A 16,606-nucleotide genomic window follows, 5' to 3' on the forward strand; every position below is an offset into this window, starting at 1 on the left:
TGTTCGCCCAGTGTCATGGGCCTCCTGAGGGAGGAGGGTGTAGTGTGTTCCCTCAATTGTACAAGGGGAGGACACAACTTGCTCCAGGAGACTGCAAATTAGTGTCCAGGACCCAGGGCCTCATGTGACTACTTTCTGCTATTTCTCCCGAGGTCACATTCAGCCCAGGACATCTGGCTGACTAGGCCATCGGCACCTTTCCAGGACACCAAAGGGAGCCCTCCAGGCCCAGCGGGCTCGCCCCAGCGCGGCTCCGGCGGCCCTTCCCTTATAAGGACAAGCGCGCTGTGGCCGCGGGGGAAGGGCAACGACTGCCGCTCCAACCGCGACAGCTGAGGCTCGCGCTGCAGGAACTGCCCACAGCCACGAGGCTCCCCACGCCCCTTCCTGTGCCGGAGGGCCTGAGGGGGGCTTTCCCAAGGGTCACACGGGCAAGACTCTGGAGAGACTGCGGCCTTCCAGCCCAGTCTAGGCACCTTGCAAGGAAGATGTGCACACTGAGACCCCCCCATCTTGGGTGAGTAGGGCCCTTCCAGGCTCTTCATGGTCCAGCCGGAAGCACAAGGGGCTGGACTCCTGGCCGCTGGCCTATCTGGCCCCAGCCTCCCCCTCAGACTGGGCAGGGCTTCAAGGGCGGAGGCTCTGTGGCCAGTCTCCCCAGTTTCTCCCTTTGGCCTTCAAAGGTGCAGTCTTAAGGAGCGGGAGGGGGCTGGTCTGTTTGCAGCAGCTCCCTGCCCCCCCCCCCATCACCTGTGTCCTAAGGGACCCTGTGTCTTGCCTAGCAGAGCCCCCCTCGAGAGTCACCACTTGAGAAATCTGCTGTGGAATCAGAGGATGTGGGGACTGGCCGATAAGGATCTTGGAGACAATCTAGTCTCACCTGCTGGTTTTTAAAAGGAGGAAATAAAAGTCCAGAGGGAGAATCTGAACTTGCCCATCTGGTTTTTATTTTTAAATTTTTATTTTGGTTTGACTTTTCCCTGGTTTCCTATGAAAGGTTTTTTTGAAGCCATCCCAACTTGGTAGCTGACGCCAAGGACAAAGGGCTCTAAAGCACACGCAGGTGTGGGTAGCTCTGGGAATCAGCGCTTCCCTGGAGACCGAGGCCGGGGTTGGCAGTGGAGTAAGCCCAGCTGTGGGCAGCCAGGCTCAGCACACAGAGAAGTGGCTTGCAGGGCTACTTTGCACACACTGTGTGTCCTGAGGCGCCTGCTAAGCTGCTCTGACTGGCAGCTCCCTCATCCTCCCGGGAAGACTCCTGCCAGGGCGATTTTGAGGATAAAATGAGATCATTTAGATAAAGCATCTTGCTCAGGGCCTGGCATCTCTTAGCAGGGGCTTCATAAATTGGTAAGGATATTGTGTGTTGGGCATGTGCTCTACCAACATTACATTAGGTGGTGTGGATTGCAAGCACAATGAGATGGGATCCCTCCCCAAGGAGCTCGACGCCGGACCAGGGAGACAGACAGTCGGACTTGGCAAACATGGGATGAGCCTGTGGTAGAGACAGCGGATTCTGTGGTAGCACCAGCCTCCACAAACCCCCCTATGCTCACCGTGCTTACTGGGTACTCGTCCTGTCAGGCACTCTACATGTGAAAGGGAGTAATGATTCCATAGGAAGGTGCTGTGGGGTTAGGAGAGAGACAGCTGCCAGCCATATTTAGAGGGAGAATCTTTGAGGTGGTGAAAAAAGTGAGACCTTGCTCATGACAGATAAGGGAGGGAGTCCAAGTGGGCCTGCATTTACCTGGCTCCATGGGGGATCCCTCACTGGCTGAAGGAGCTGGGCAAAGCCTCCTGAGGAGGTGACCTTGGCCTGGGCCTTGAAGGAGGAGTATGAGTTTACCAAACAAGAGGTGGGGCTTTAGATGGAGGGAACAATATCTTCACAATCCCAGAGAACCCCAGGGCGACAAGCTCCCCAGGCAGCATCCTACAGCAGAACAGGCTATGGAAGGGTGAAGGGTCTTGGAGATGAGGTGCAAGAAGGCAGGGTCTTGATGAATACCTAGGAACTGTGGACTTTGCCTTAGAGACCAAGAGGAGTCATAAACCAGAAGGAAAAACTGCCTTCATGGTGGTAGCATGCTGTAGAGTTAAACGGAACCCTCTCAGGGTTCTTGACTGTGATGAAGCAGATGTGGCCGTCTGTTCCTGTGAAGATGAGCAGCCTCGGAAGCCCTGTGGCGCAGCTCGAGCTTGTCCCATATGGCTGATGGGAGTTGGAACGGACTCAACAGCAGTGGGCTAGCAGGTTAATCTTTACAGAAGTGGATTGCCAGACTTTTCTCCCATAGTGCCACATAGGAGGCTTTCAAGCAGGGTAGAGTCAGGCTTTGGGGTGGAGCCTAGGGGCAGGGACAGGAGTCAGGAGGTAGTTTCGATAGACCAGGGGAGGAGTGGCAGGGCCTGAGCTGGGGCAGTGACATTGGGGGCAGAGTGCACTGGACGGGTAGATTCTATTTAGGAGGCAGAATGGGGGTTCCTGAGGCCTTGTGCATGTGGGAGAGCTGGAGCCGGAAGGAGGGAAGTCAAAGATGACTCGGGAATCAGAGGGTATGGGGTGCTTGTTCTTGAGCTGGGGCGCCCTGTGGGCAGGACAGGTTAGGGACAGCATGGTACCATGTGGAGGGTCTCTGTGAGTGACCAGAGCTGCACCAGAGGCAAATCTTACCGTCACAAGTTTGCAGAGGGTGATGGAAGCCCCAAGCGTGGCCGTGTTATCTGTATGTTACTGAGGATCAGATGGGTGTGACTGACAAGAGGCCAAGGTATTAGGGGACACCTGGGACCTAACTCTGAGGGTTTGCCAGATTTGTCCCAGCTGGAGGGGGCTCCTGCCCTCACAGAACAGGACAAAACAAAACAGAAACAACCAGGGGAATTTGTTGTTTTATTTGAGTCTGTCTTCTTGATGTTGGGCTCTGAAATGTAGACATGCACCCTGGAGTCTCAGAGAAGGAACTTGGTTCAGAAAGAAGCATTTCTTTGGCCAGCCTCTTGGCAGCTGGTGAGGAGAGACGTCTTACAGTCTGGGCAGCCAGGGCAGGTTCTCCTTCAGCTCTTTGCTCAGTGTGACAAGACCAGAACCTTCCCCCGGTTTCCTGGTCACAAGCCAGGCCTGGGTGAGCAAGAGGAGGCCCTTGTGGTCTTAACCGGCAGAGATGCCCAGGCAGCTTAGCCAACAGAGCTAGGACCTTTCTGGGCTTCCCCAGCCAGGCAGCATTCCAGCCCAGTCAGCATTTCTGGGCCCCTCCCACCTTCGTTTCCTTCCCAGCTGGCCCCATGGCCTTCGGTCTGAGGGGAAGTAGGCCTGCTCCAGTTTCGGCCAGCACCAGACCACTCTGACCCTGGGTCCCCAGGGTGTGGTGGGTGCTGGCCAGCAGGATGGGGAGTGTTTGAGAAGCTCTGTCTTCTGGGCGGACTTGGGGAGAGGAAGAGCCCTCGAACGAACGGCCTGAACTATCTGGGGTCACACCTAGGTGAACAAAGATCTCAGGCCAAACAAGTCCCTGCTGGCCCCGAACAGGCCCCCTGAGAGGGCGAGGGGCAGTCTCTTCAGTGCATCTGGAGGCAGAGTTGCCTTGAGTTCGGGGAAGGTTAAGCTTCTGCCTCTTAATCTGCTTCTGGAGACTCAGAGGGACCCTGGAGGCTGTCCGTCTTTCCAAATACCCAAATTTTTCTACAGGACTGTATGATGGGTTGGATTGGATTGAGGGTAGGGGTGAGGAAAGGGCAGGAATCAACACCCTCAGCCCTGTGTCTTTGCCAAGTTGCCTAACCTCTCCGATCCTCAGTTTCCTTATCTGTTAAATGAAGAGAATTGTGTCCACCCCAGCATGGTGAGGATGACAAAGGATCATGTATATGGAGTATCTGGCACCACGCCTGGCCTGCGGGAGGAGGTCAGGAAGCATCGCAACACTTTTACTATCATTTTGTCTCACTGGGGGGCCTTTTCTATGTTGTCAGGAAGTATCCCAGAGCTGCGTCTCTGAAACTGTGATCACAGATGGTCTGGGGGTAGGGGTGGGGGTGGTGGGGGTTAGACCTTAGTTACCAGCATTTCACAGATTGAGAGATTATGGGAAGGGACTTGTCCAAGGTCACACAGGGTGACTGTGGCAAGGCATCAGCAAGCCAGGATCCACTGCCCCTCCTCTCCCGGGGTTCCCCACCCCCATTCAGGAAGCAGGCCCAGTCCTTTAATTTGTACCATTGTTAGGAAGAGCCCCAGACACTGAATGACTGTTTTTCTTCTATAGAGCTCAGTGTTGATGCCTGGAATCAGGAAATGGGGTGATGGGAAGTGTCCCATCTGACGTCCTCCTGCTGGGGGGCAGCAAATTCACAGGGCCAGGCTTCCTGTAATAAAGCTGCGGTTGCAGCTCGAGAATTTGGCATAATGTTTAGAATTAATTAAAAAATCATCTGGGGCATCAACTAAGATGGAGGAAGCACACCAGCCTGTATGATCCAAGAAATATAAGTAATAAAACCCAAGTCTGAAGGAGGGAATGGTATCCGAGCTTAAATCGTGAACCCCTGGTCTTCAGAAGGCTGTGATGACAGTGGAAGCCCAAGATCCATTTGCAGGGTCCCCATGTGGATTCAACTCTCCGGTGGATCCCCCCTGACCATGGTTGAGAGATGGGACTAGCCTTGCTATCAGACAAAACACGTTACAAAGTTGATTATGTCAGATGTGATTATGTTAAAATGTAATCCCATATCATTCAATCTCCCTTTTGACCCATTTTAAAGTTGATTCCATTTTTAATATTTTCTGATTTCTCTTTGATTGAGTTTTTTCTATTTTTTCTAGTCATTGTTGTTGGCTTTTTGTTTAGTTTTGTTTGTTTCCTGTTTGTAGTTTATATGATTTTCTGTATCTGAGATCCAGGATGGGTAGATCTATGGAGACAGTAATTGGATAGGGGCATGGCAGGGGAGGATGGGGAAAATCGGTGCTAACATGAAGTATGAGGGGGGAAAAGTTCTGAGATTGATTGTGGTGATGATTGCACAATTTTTAGTATTGTTGCATGATAAAATTATATGATATGTGAACTATATGCCAATAAAACTACTTAAAAAATCAAATCTAGGGAGTGGGATGAGAATGGAGGAGAGACATACAGATGGGAGGAAACTAACTTTTCCAGCAGAGAATAATTAGTTATTCTAGGGTTGATAAACGAAGAAGTAGAGACATGATCAGATTGTTTGCAGCTAGGAAGATAGTTCTTAAGAGCTAAAAAGTTATTTCAGCAAGTGGTATGGCATTAGGCGTATTTAATTTTTCATTCAATACTTTTCTGAACTATGTGAATTATTAGTCTTATACATGTTATATCTAACATGTATATCTAGTGTTTTAGTCTTATACATGTTATATCTAACATGTTTTGCTCAGAGGCAGGCAGGGATGGTGCTTGGCTCCCTTACTCCCTAGCTTCGTTGGTTGTGTCTCCCTACAGAAGTCAGGCTTAGAGGGAGTTCTGTATTGGCCAAACTTCAGCTGGACCATCCCTCTCTGCCTGTTCAAGATTGGTTCCAGGACTATTAAACAAACAGAGGCAGAAGATTTGGTTATCCATATGAAGGGGCAGGGATAGGGGCAATTCCTATGTGTTAGTCTGGGTATTTTAGAGAAACAAATCCACAGAAACGCATATGTATAAGAGAGAGTTTTATATAAAGCTTAAGTGCACATCAAGAAAACATCCCAACCCAGTGCTGCCCAAGCCCACAAGTCCAACATTAGCCCATATGTACGACACAAGTCCAACATTAGCCCATATGTCCTACACCAATCTACAAAGTCCTCCTTCATCTCACAAAACACATGCAATGATGCCGACTGCAGGAGGAAAGCTGAATCAGTGAACGTGTAAGCATCTCAGCGCTGGCAGGGGTCTCCATAGGCTGCTCCAGCACTCAGGGCTGCATCAGGGTAGGTCCATGTGGCTTCTCCTCAGGGATGTCTTGCAGGAAGTGAGCCTTGCCAGCTGAAGCAGGGAACTGGCTAAGGCAGCTGCACCCTGGTCCAACCATCACAAAGCAAGAGACCCGAGAACTGGTAAGGTGAGGCTCACCAAGCCATTTATCCCTCCTCCCTTCAATTAACCTCACATGTGTTTATCGGGCAGGTTGGCACAATAAACTTGAATATCTCACTCTACCTCACACCAAACACAAAATCATCTCTAGATTAAGAACTTACTGTTGACAGTTGAAACTTTTACAACAAAACATAGATGATTATCTTTCTGATATTCTACTTGATTCAAATTAAAGCTTCTGCTCATAAAATGAAGAAAGTGAAAAGACTACAAACTGAGAGAAGATAATTTTGTTATCTTCAAAGGATTAAAAGTTTAAGGTATTAAGACTAAAGAGAACTCCTACAAACTGATTAATAAAAAGATAACCTATTAGGTGGTGAACCTAATAGAAAAAAGAGAGCAAAGGGCATGAACAGGCATTTCACATGCGAGCAAACAAGCACGGCTAGCGTTCAGAGAAATGCAAATAAGCACCATAATGGATACAATTTTACATGGATTTGGCTAGCAAAAATTAACATGTTGGCAATACAAAGATGGAAGAGGACCTGGCTTACAACATCTGTTATACACAGATGCTGTACATGTAAACTGGCACCACAACTGTAGGACACAATGTGGTATCTTTCTTATCAATTGTGTATATCTATATCTATATATGATTATGTATATATAAGTATATATATGTGCTGTACATATATTTACCTAGAGGTAGGCTACTTTATTATCCCCATTTTGCTGATAAGCAACTGAGGCACAGCTTGATTGGAAGCTTGCGTTCACTCACAGGTACCTCAGAAGAAAGGTCTGGTGATCTACTTTTTAAATATCAGCCATTGACAACCCTATGGAGCATAAATCTACTCGGACACATCCAAGGTTGCCAGAAGTTAGCGTTGACTCCACAGTAGTTGTTTTTTTTTTAGGGGCGGGGGGAGGTGGGGCAGTTCAGGCCCCAAAGAAGGAGAGAAGTTCTAGATAAAATACTTCCAGATGTTGGGGCAGCTGATGGCTGGTGTGGGGGCCTTTGTGACGACACCCCCCCCCCTCAACAGGAATAAAACCAGAAAACTCACAGCCATGGAATCGATTCTGACTCATAGTGACCTTCAGGGCAGAGTAGAACTGCTCATGGGGTTTCTGAGGTTGTAAGTCTAACAGGAGCAAAATGCCTCATCTTTCTCCTGTGGAGCAACTGGTGATGTTCAAACTGCTGACCTTGTGTAAGTAACCCAGGCTGCCATCTGAGCTCAGCCTGAAGAGGAAAACAGAGTGAAATGTCAGAAAACATCACAAATGTAGACAAGTGGTCACAAGCAGACCAGGAGGGAAGGGGCTTTCCTGGGTCTCTGGCCCAAGTGCAATGTGAGTTCTAGAATAATAATTACAATGCACTGCTCTCTTCCTGCCTCAGTCAGTGTGCACACTGAACGCCAACCGGGTGCTCAGCATTGTCCTGGCAAGATGAGAAGGCATTTCCCTCCCTTGCAAGAGCCTTTCTAACAAGGATACGGATGTGTAAGAGGTCTTCCCATGGAGCTGGACAAAAACTGTGCTGGGGGCAGCACAGGGGCTGGCACATTTTGAGGAGGGTGGCCATCTGATCTCTCCACCTAACCGCACCTGCCTCGTTTGAATCCATAAATCACCTTAAGACAACACTGACCGGAGTATCAGCTCAATCCTTTCACAGATAGGAAACAGCTTGAGGCCAGTGACCCAGCCATCGGCTCACAGCTTAGGAATGGCAGAGGTGCTAGGGAACCCAGACCTTCTGGTGGTCGACTTAGGGTTATTCTGGGCAGGCCACGGTCCAGGCCCCCCAAGTCAGTGAATGGCTTGAAAATACTTTCTGTGAGTCACAGGCTGTGCCCCTGGCGCAGAGTGCCCACATCTCCTGGACTTCCTTTCCCACACCAGTTGGAGATATTTCAACCTATGTTGTCCTCTTAAGGAGCCCTGGTGGTACAATGGTTAAAGCACCCAAATGCTAACCAAAAGGGCTACAGTCAGAACCCCTGGCTTTCCCCATAAGGAAGATGAGGCATCTGTTCCTGTAAAGGTCCACAGGCTGGCATTACCCTGTGGGGGGAATTCTACTCTGTCCTCCAGGGTGAGGCTGAGTGACATTTGACCCCTTGGCAATGGGTTTGACTTGCTCTGAGGTCAGCCTGTTGGCTTGCTAAGACCCACTGGGTGAATTACTTTCTAAAGTAGAAGCAAGTCCACATTAACCCCAATACTGCCCCAGTCAATTTCCTGTGTTGGGCTCAAGAGAGAGTTTTCAAACTCCTACCCAGATTCAAGCCAGCCTGCCTAGAAGGGCCTGGCTTGGGGGATGGCTTGGTAGAGGGGACCAGACTGTGTGGCAGGGCTACTAAAGACATTCCCTTGTATCAACCTTTTCTCTGGAGCGGAAACACATCCAATAGCCTGTCAACGCCAAGTCCTGGGTCCTGGTTACTAACAGTGCTTTCGGGTTCGTAAGGTGATCCCACAGGTCCCGCATGACAGCTGTGAGAGCTCGGGCAGCTTTCTAAAGGAGGACAATGAGGCAGGCCGAGAGAGGGGGAGGGCTTTCGAAGCTAATCAGAGCCAACGCCAGAACCCAGGACTTGATTACCTCAGGCAACTGGAAGTTGCTTTGGGGAGGAGCAGAAGGGGATGACAGGCCCCACCTAGAAGGACAGGGATGAGTCCCGGGACTAAGAGTTTGGACAGGGGCAAGGGTAGAAGCCCTGGCCAGCAGCACTGTGGGAGACGGGGTGGGACGCCTTCTCTGGGCCTGTGTGCTCTCCTGGTCTGAAGACTTCCAAGCTCTGCCCCCTTTTCTCCAGAGTCACTGCAGGGCGTCCTGTGAGCGTGTCACCACTGGCCTAGTCACCATGGCTCATGACCGTGACCTACTCCTAGCTCGACCTCAGTGGATGAGTCAAGAGGGGAAACAGATGCCTAAGGGCTTGGGGGCAGGGGCAGTACTTGGGCTGCAGCCAACTCTGGGCTTTGGAGCAGGATGGGCCTCAGAGCCTGTCCCCATCCATCCCCACCCAGGGCTGGGCTGTGAAGTCATCTCTCAGGGGGTGGGGGGCAAGGAGGGCACCGGGGCCACTGCTGGGAGGGAGGCCAGCAGTCTGTGGCCTGGAGGTGGGGCAGGGCCTCACCGCAGTCCTGGGAGCTGCACTCTCCAGATGAGCAGACATAGGCTTGGCTTCTCCAGGAAGAATCAGCCCAGTGAGCCCAGCAGGAAGTCTCAGCCGAGGAGCCACCTGGTTGCTGGGACCTACTACCTGCCTGACTCCGCCATTTATCTGTAAATGTACATTTTGAAAGTACATTTGGTGCAATTGTGTCTGATGTTGTGTGCTATCTCATAGTGAGCCGATAGGACCGAGTAAAAGTGCCCGCTTTGGGGGCAAAGCCTTCTAAGGCTCCAGATCTTTACAGAGGCAGACTGCCATATTGTTCTCTGAGTGGCTGGTGAGTTCGAACCGCTGACCTTCCGGTTAGCAGCTCAGCCCTTCACGACTGCACTGCATGGCACACTATAAAATCCAGAGCGCCACTCTTTTCTTCTCGTGGCCCTAGCAACCCCGGAGCACATGGTAGAAATGTCCCTGTGGGTTTCTGAGACTAACTTTTTAGGGGAGTAGAAAGTCTCCTCTTTCTCCCATAACTAGATTAGGAGTTCTTAATCTTGGGTTCGCAGACCCCACTCCACCCTGCCCTGCCCCCAGAGTGATTCAAGGATAAAAGTCAAGGAGTCTGAAAATTTGGAAGAGGCAAAAATACATCTTTATTTTCACTAACCTTTCCTGGAGTTTTATCATGCTCTGCAATGGCCAATTCAGCCAACTGTCCACACCAGGACTAGCGAGGCCTGTGATGGTGTTGCTGACAGATTACCGAGTCTCTCAAATCACACAGTACAGCCTTCAGAGATCTTTCAAAACTCAGTTTACGCATCATCACTTCAAAACAAAGGCAATTAGATCTATTGGCAATCTGGGAATTTAAAAAAAATTAATGAGCAATTTGGCATTTTATTATTAGTAAGAGGCATATCTAATACTACTTCCAAAATTTGCTTTTAAATTGCTACATCTTGGTATTATCCATTTTTTAGTATGGTTGTGCTATTTTTTTTTTTAACATTTTATTAGGGGCTCATATGGTTGTGCTATTTTATCTTGTGCATGAGAACATTTCTGAGGATGCTGGTGGTTCCATGGAATTTCCTGGGTTGGATTCCAGGACGGTGCATTTCCGGCTCAGGCACCGCCTGCTGAATGTCGCCAATGAGTGGAGACGTGTGTTGCTATGATGCTGAACAGGTTTCACGAGCTTCCCGGCTCAGACAGACTGGGAAGAAAGGCCTGACCATTGACTTTCAGAAGTTAAACAGTGAAAACCTGATCCATTCTACAACCGGACAAGAGGCCGGCACCGGATCAGGGAGCATTTGCTTTCATCGTGCCTGGGGTCACCATGGATTGGGGTCACCTTGACAGCAGCTAAGAACAGGCACATGATCCTGAGAAGGGGCGCACACAGGGTCCCCCAGATGACCGCATGGGGCCAGGTGAAGCGTCCCTAGCCTCGGCCTTCCCTGTATGATTTTGGGAGATAACCACATTTTTAAAATGGGTCTTGATATTTTAAAAGACTTCTCTCCAGTTATACTAGAAAGCCGAATGCTTCGCTGGTGATTTTACTTAAACGAGTGAAATCCAGACCTCTGACGTCACCGGCAGACAGTCCGCGCCTCTCCGGTGAAGGCTCTAATGGTCTATTAGCAGAAAAATCTTTGCCCCAAACAGGCATTTACACTGTTTAGCTGAACTTAAAAACAACCTAGAGTCCTCTGAGTGTTTCCTTCGTACACAAGTATAATGACCATAATTAGACAATGTCCTGAGGGGGGTGGCTGGAGGCAGCGGAGGTATTCTGGCGAGAAAAGTGGCTGACGGGAGAGAACGCGGAGCCGCCGCTCTTGTTTCCGTGCAGGGTGGCCCTCACGTTCCTGCGTGCAGCTGTAGGAGTGCAAAGGTTCGAGACATCGGGAGGTCAGCAAATGTCCGCACAGTCTTTATTGTCTGTCTCCTGAAGCCGGCTTCCCCTCCTTCTCCCTCTCCCCGACTCAGGTCCTGACCCCCCATGCTGCTCCCCTCCTCCCATCAAGAAAAAGGTCATTGAACAATTGAACTATATGATATGTAAATTAATTGCCAATAAAACTGTTGGGAAAAATTTCAATTAAAAAACAAAGAGCAAGTAAGAATTATAATCTAGAGGTTCATAACTAGGGGATTGCCTGTATATTACTTTTTGTACATTCAGAATTTTCTACAATTTATCATTAAATTACTTTAATTTTTAAAAAGCAAAAAAAAAAAAAGAAAAACTTTGTGAGAGAGAGGAGTGGGCAGCATGGACAGAGGGCTGGGCACACAGAAGAGCTGGTTTCAGAGTTGTCCACCTGTGTGGTTTAAGACCTCAAGTCCCCTCGGCTCAGTTTCCATCACTGTGAAATGGGAGTCATCCTCCCTGAAATGGATGAAAGGGGCTGGGAGGTGAGAAGTCATATAAGGTACAATGTACAATGTCACAGAGAACCACAGATATGGAGGGTGGAAGAGGGTATGTTGTTGATTTAATTTCTTGAGATGGAATGCGTCCATATGTACTGTATGTTTCTGTAGAACAGAACAAAACTCTCTAGATTCCTTCTCCCTCGGCCTAAACAGTAGTCTGAAAGGAAAAGGAAAATTGAAATGGAGTGGGCATCTTTAGTGACAAACAAGTTCATCTCAAACAAACAGCAAAACAACAGCAAAAAATGTACAGTGGTCACAACCCTATTCCCGTAAGGTGCTAAGTGACTGCTGAAGACGCAAGGACGGCTTTGCCCAGGGGCTCTGGATGGAAACCAGTCCGGTTTGAAGAACCAAGCTTCTTTCCCAATGATTCTCTCTCCCTCGCTGGGGCGGGAGAAATAGCTAGGTTCAGAATCACAAACCTGGATGGAACTCTGACCTGACCTTGGACAAGATGGTTTGAGTCTCTGGGACTCAGTTGGTCATCTATTGGGTGAGGATAAAAAGGAGACCTATCTTCAGCACTGTGGTGGAGATGAAATGAAATCCTGGGTGAAGAGCACTCGGCCAAGAGTTTTTTGGGGAGACATTTTTTAAATGTGTATTGATGAATATGATGGTTAGGATTCAAACCTGACTGAATGAGTAGGCCGTGACTTATCAAGGCAGCTGGGTATAGGTGAGGATCAGTATGTGGGGGCACTGAGAAAAGATGGGGGCTCCCTGCCTTCATAGGACTTTCTGCCAACAGTAAGGTGGCTGCTAGAGGCTCTTCTTATGTCAGATCTGGGAATGAGGGCGCTAGGCCTCTCCAGTGAGACTCTGCTTCCACCCGTGGTCCCCCAGGCCAAGGAGGTCAGCTGGCTGCCCGCTGCATGGGGATGCTGCCTTCAGTCAGGACGGGGCCCGGTGAGGGAGGGCCCAGGACAGAAGCTGCCTCAGGGAGGAGGCTCAGAGTTTCTCTCCTATCAGGGGGGCTCCTCACACCATGAACAAGGCTGAGACCTAGCAGCCAGATGAGAGCAGGAACTGGCATCCAAAATAAGTTGTTAAAACAGAGAGGAAGGGGCTCCCATGCAGAGAAGCTACGCAGGGTGGCTCCGAGCCTCTGGTCTGGCCTTAGGGCTGATTCATCCAGGGGGTTCGTCCTTATACTTCTGAGCCTCACCAACACCCCCTGTCCGAGGTCTGCTTTCTTCCTCACCCTTTCCCCCCAGAAGGCTTTTTCTCCCCATCCACATCTTCCCACAGCTGGAGTCACCCATGCTGACCTAAAGCCACCAGAGCTGGAAGTAGCAGTTAGAAGGGTTAGACAAGAGGGGCCCATGCTCAGGGGTCCCCCTGTGGCTACCAGATACAGAGATCTATATACTTACTGCCTCCAACCAGGGGTTTGCTACCCGAACTATGAGGCATTTAATGTCTTCCTTTAAATCCGTTCCCTTCTTTTAACTCAGCCTAATCTCAAACAATGATACCAGTGAAATCATGAGATGGGTGAGCTAATGAATGTTTTTCAGATTTACATTGTGTGGCAGTTCCATGATTTCCTGTCAACTTGAGTGAATGGGGTGGAGCCTGTCAATCAGGTCATAGCCCATGATGCCTCTGTGTGGGCATGGCCGCCTCCTGAGGATTCTAGGAACTCCGGTCTTCCTCCCTGGAGGCGGGACACACACTATCTTTGCTGTCCCACTCCTGCTGTTGAGACTCTCAGAGAGCTGGAGGAGACATGTGGAGACCTGCAGCAGCGTTGAGATGCTTCCACCGCCACTGGATTCACAAGACTGTCTACCCACTGGCCTGTGATCTTCTTGCATTCGGCATCATTGCATGGCTGTGTGAGTCTAAAGAGGAATTTATGCACTAGTATTGATATATGGGGTAATATCGGACTTATAGACTTGATCTGGACTGCGGTGGGATGTTTTCTCAATATACAATTGCTCTTTTATATAAAGCTCTTTCTTATACACATATGAATGGCTCTGGATTTGTTTCTCTAGTCAACCCAGACTAACAAACATTGGATCAGTATATTGGTTTTTTTTGGGGGGGGAGGATTTGATCAGTGTATTGTTGAAAAAAATAAAAGTTCACTTACATTTCATCTAAATCCATCTGTGGGCCATGCTTGCTTTTAAATTCAACTTGCAGTTTATGCTGTGGTAAATTATTTAATGGAAAAAGCAAAGATTGGGGGGGTGTCACACCACATTGATAAAATCACATTGGTAAACTGGGGGTGGGTGGGTGTTTCTCTTTCCTGCAACACTGAGCACCGGCCCTGGCTTTCCTATCCCTCCTCACATCCAACTTTCCTGCCAGAAGTGTCACTTGATCAGGAAGCCGGCCCTCTCCCTAACCACCGAGAATTACTGCATTCCAGGGTATCCTACTTTAAGGTACCCCCAATCTACCAGTCCAGTGTGAAGTACTTCCTGGCATCTAACCCAGATCTTCTCGCCTGTTCGTGTGTTCTATCTTGTGAAAACGGACACTTCCATGGAAGGGCAGCCCGGTGCTGTAGAAAGGCTCGTGGGCAGCTGAGCTCAAATCCTAGCACTGCAGCTATTTCACTGTGTGTCCTTGGGCAATCACTGCCCTTCTCTGGGCTTGGGCTTTCTCATCTGTACAATGAGTTGGGCCGTTTGGGCTTGTACCCAGCCCTCCCTCCCATTCCTTTTCCCAGGCTGCAGATGGAGTGGGCATGGAGGAAGGCTTCCCTGCCTCTTCCTATTGAGGAACTCATGTCTGTTTCTCCATCACCTTCTGTTCAGGGTGTGGAAACTGGAGATGGAGAAGGGTGTGGTGGAGATGGGGTGGAGAGGAAGTCACTGATGAGGGTGGGAGACCGAGAACAACCAAGTCCTTCCCCTCTGGAAACTCCCTTCCCTGAAACCAAGCCAAACCCATTGCCATCAACTTGGTTCCAACTTACATCGACCCTCTATAGCAGCGGTTCTCACCCTGTGGGTCGTGACCCCCTTTGGGGGGGGGGTGTCAAACGACCCTTTCACAGCACAGGGTTGTCCGATCCATAATAGTAGCAAAATAACAGTTATGAAATAGCAATGAAAATGATTTTATGGTTGGGGGGTCATCACAACATGAGGAACTGTATAAGGGGTCGGGCACGGCATTAGGAAGGTTGAGAACCACTGCTCTGTAGGGTTTTGGAGACTGTAAATCTTTACCCAACAGACAGCCTCATTTTCCTCCTGTGTAGTGGCTGGTGGGTTTAGATCTCCAATCCTGCTGGCTAGCATACCTATTGCCTAGCTCAGTGGTTCTCAGCCTTCCTAATGCCGCTCGCGACCCTTTCATACAGTCCCTCATGTTGGGTGACCCCCCACCATAACATTGTTTTGGTTGTTACTTCATCACTGTCATGTTGCTACTGGGATGAATCGGGCGACCCCTGGGAAAGGGTCATTTGACCCCCAAAGGGGTCGCAACCCACGGGTTGAGAACCGCTGGCCTAGCTCATAGTGCAAGCAGTGTCTTCCCTTAGACAATCACAAAGAAGAGTCTAGGTGTTTCCAAGGACGGGCTTGGGAAGGGTGTGGGGGATTGCTGGAGGAATTGGTGGGATACCAGGTCTGTGTCTGGTTCTGGTGTCTCCTTCCAGGGAACAGACTCCGGATGCTCATTTAGGTCTCCAAAATGGGGCTCAGGGCCCAGACGTACTTTGTCTAATCAGTCTTCCTATTTTTACCGAAAGGGAAGTGGAGGCCCAGTGAGATGCAGTGACTTATCCAGGGGTCACACAGCAGCAAGAGCCTAACATTCTGACCTCTTCCCCAACAGCTACGCCTGTGGAGATGCTGCTCAGGGAGACTCTTTGCTGCCCTGCCCTGCCCTGCAGGCTCTCCTCCCCCAGCGCAGGAGGCCACAGGGAGGGTTGGGGCATTCATAAAAATGCTCAACTTTTGAACAGGAAGTGTGGGCTTCTTTGCTCTGAGTTGACAACCACAGTAGCTGCAGACCCAGATGAGCCCATGTGCACATGTATACATATGCTCACACACACACACCCAAGTTCCTACACATCTGCATGGCAACCAGCTCACACGCAGACCCACGTGCTGGGATGTACAGGAGCCAGCACACAGGTGGGAACACAGCTGTGCAGTTCCCCCTGGCCCCACTGGGCACCCCGGCTGGTTTGGCATTTGAGGGAGGATTTGACAAGAGGTTCTAATAGCAGGATTTGATGGTGGATTTGGTGAGAGGAGCTAAGGGCAGGCAAGCAGTCATGTATCTTCTTGTGTCAGCACCCCAGGGACTCCATGGGCAGGAAAGGCCTCCATACTTCAGAATGGGGGCTGAGGCCCTTCAGCCCTGGCCCGGAGGGGCTGCTCTCAGGCCAGCAGAGCAGGCTGACAGGGACACCGATTCGTCACAAAGCCTGGTGTGTGTGACTGAGGGAGTGGGGACTGAAGGAAAATGAGCACTTGTGCACCTACTCTGTGCAGGCACCCTGGCCCGGCCTCTTCTTCCTATTAGACCCTCTTGACCCCCTGACTCAAGGGAAACTCACAGTCTCATTTTGCAGCAGCAAGGAGGGGCCCTGGCAGGGCTTTACTGACTTGTATGTCAATGGAAAATAAATGTGCGCCTGGATCTGTCTGACTCTAGCCTCCAGGTTTTTGGTCCTATTGCCATACCTTTCCTCACATCAAAGTAGCCTTACACATTCATAAAATGCCGCAGAAGCTTTCCAGAGCCGAGGAACTGAAATGGTAACATTACAGGGAGCCTGTATGAGGCTTCAGGATGACTTGGCATTGGGAACTGCTTATCAGTGTGCTCACCTTCCCAATATGATTGCTGTAGATAAAAGGGTGTATAAGCAAATGTGGTGAAGAAAGCTGATGGTGCCAAGCTATCGAAAGATATAGCATCTGGGGTCTTAAAGGCTTGAAGGTAAACAAG

At 49.9% G+C, this 16,606-nt stretch overlaps 1 long non-coding RNA gene across 2 annotated transcripts in view; it reads left to right on the forward strand.

The window, feature by feature from the left end:
• The first annotated feature begins 407 nt into the window (after positions 1–407).
• The window catches only part of LOC123521178, a 39,919-nt gene continuing 23,720 nt past the window's right edge, over positions 408–16,606 (forward strand). For both annotated transcript variants that reach the window (XR_006679650.1, XR_006679649.1), the window contains exon 1: positions 408–517. This is a non-coding gene — a long non-coding RNA (uncharacterized LOC123521178). The remainder of the gene's footprint in view (positions 518–16,606) is intronic.

Source organism: Echinops telfairi, unplaced genomic scaffold (assembly GCF_000313985.2).
Source record: "Echinops telfairi isolate 266 unplaced genomic scaffold, ASM31398v2 ScPeMD7_7475;HRSCAF=8513, whole genome shotgun sequence".
In the NCBI taxonomy this organism is placed as follows: Eukaryota; Metazoa; Chordata; class Mammalia; order Afrosoricida; family Tenrecidae; genus Echinops; species Echinops telfairi.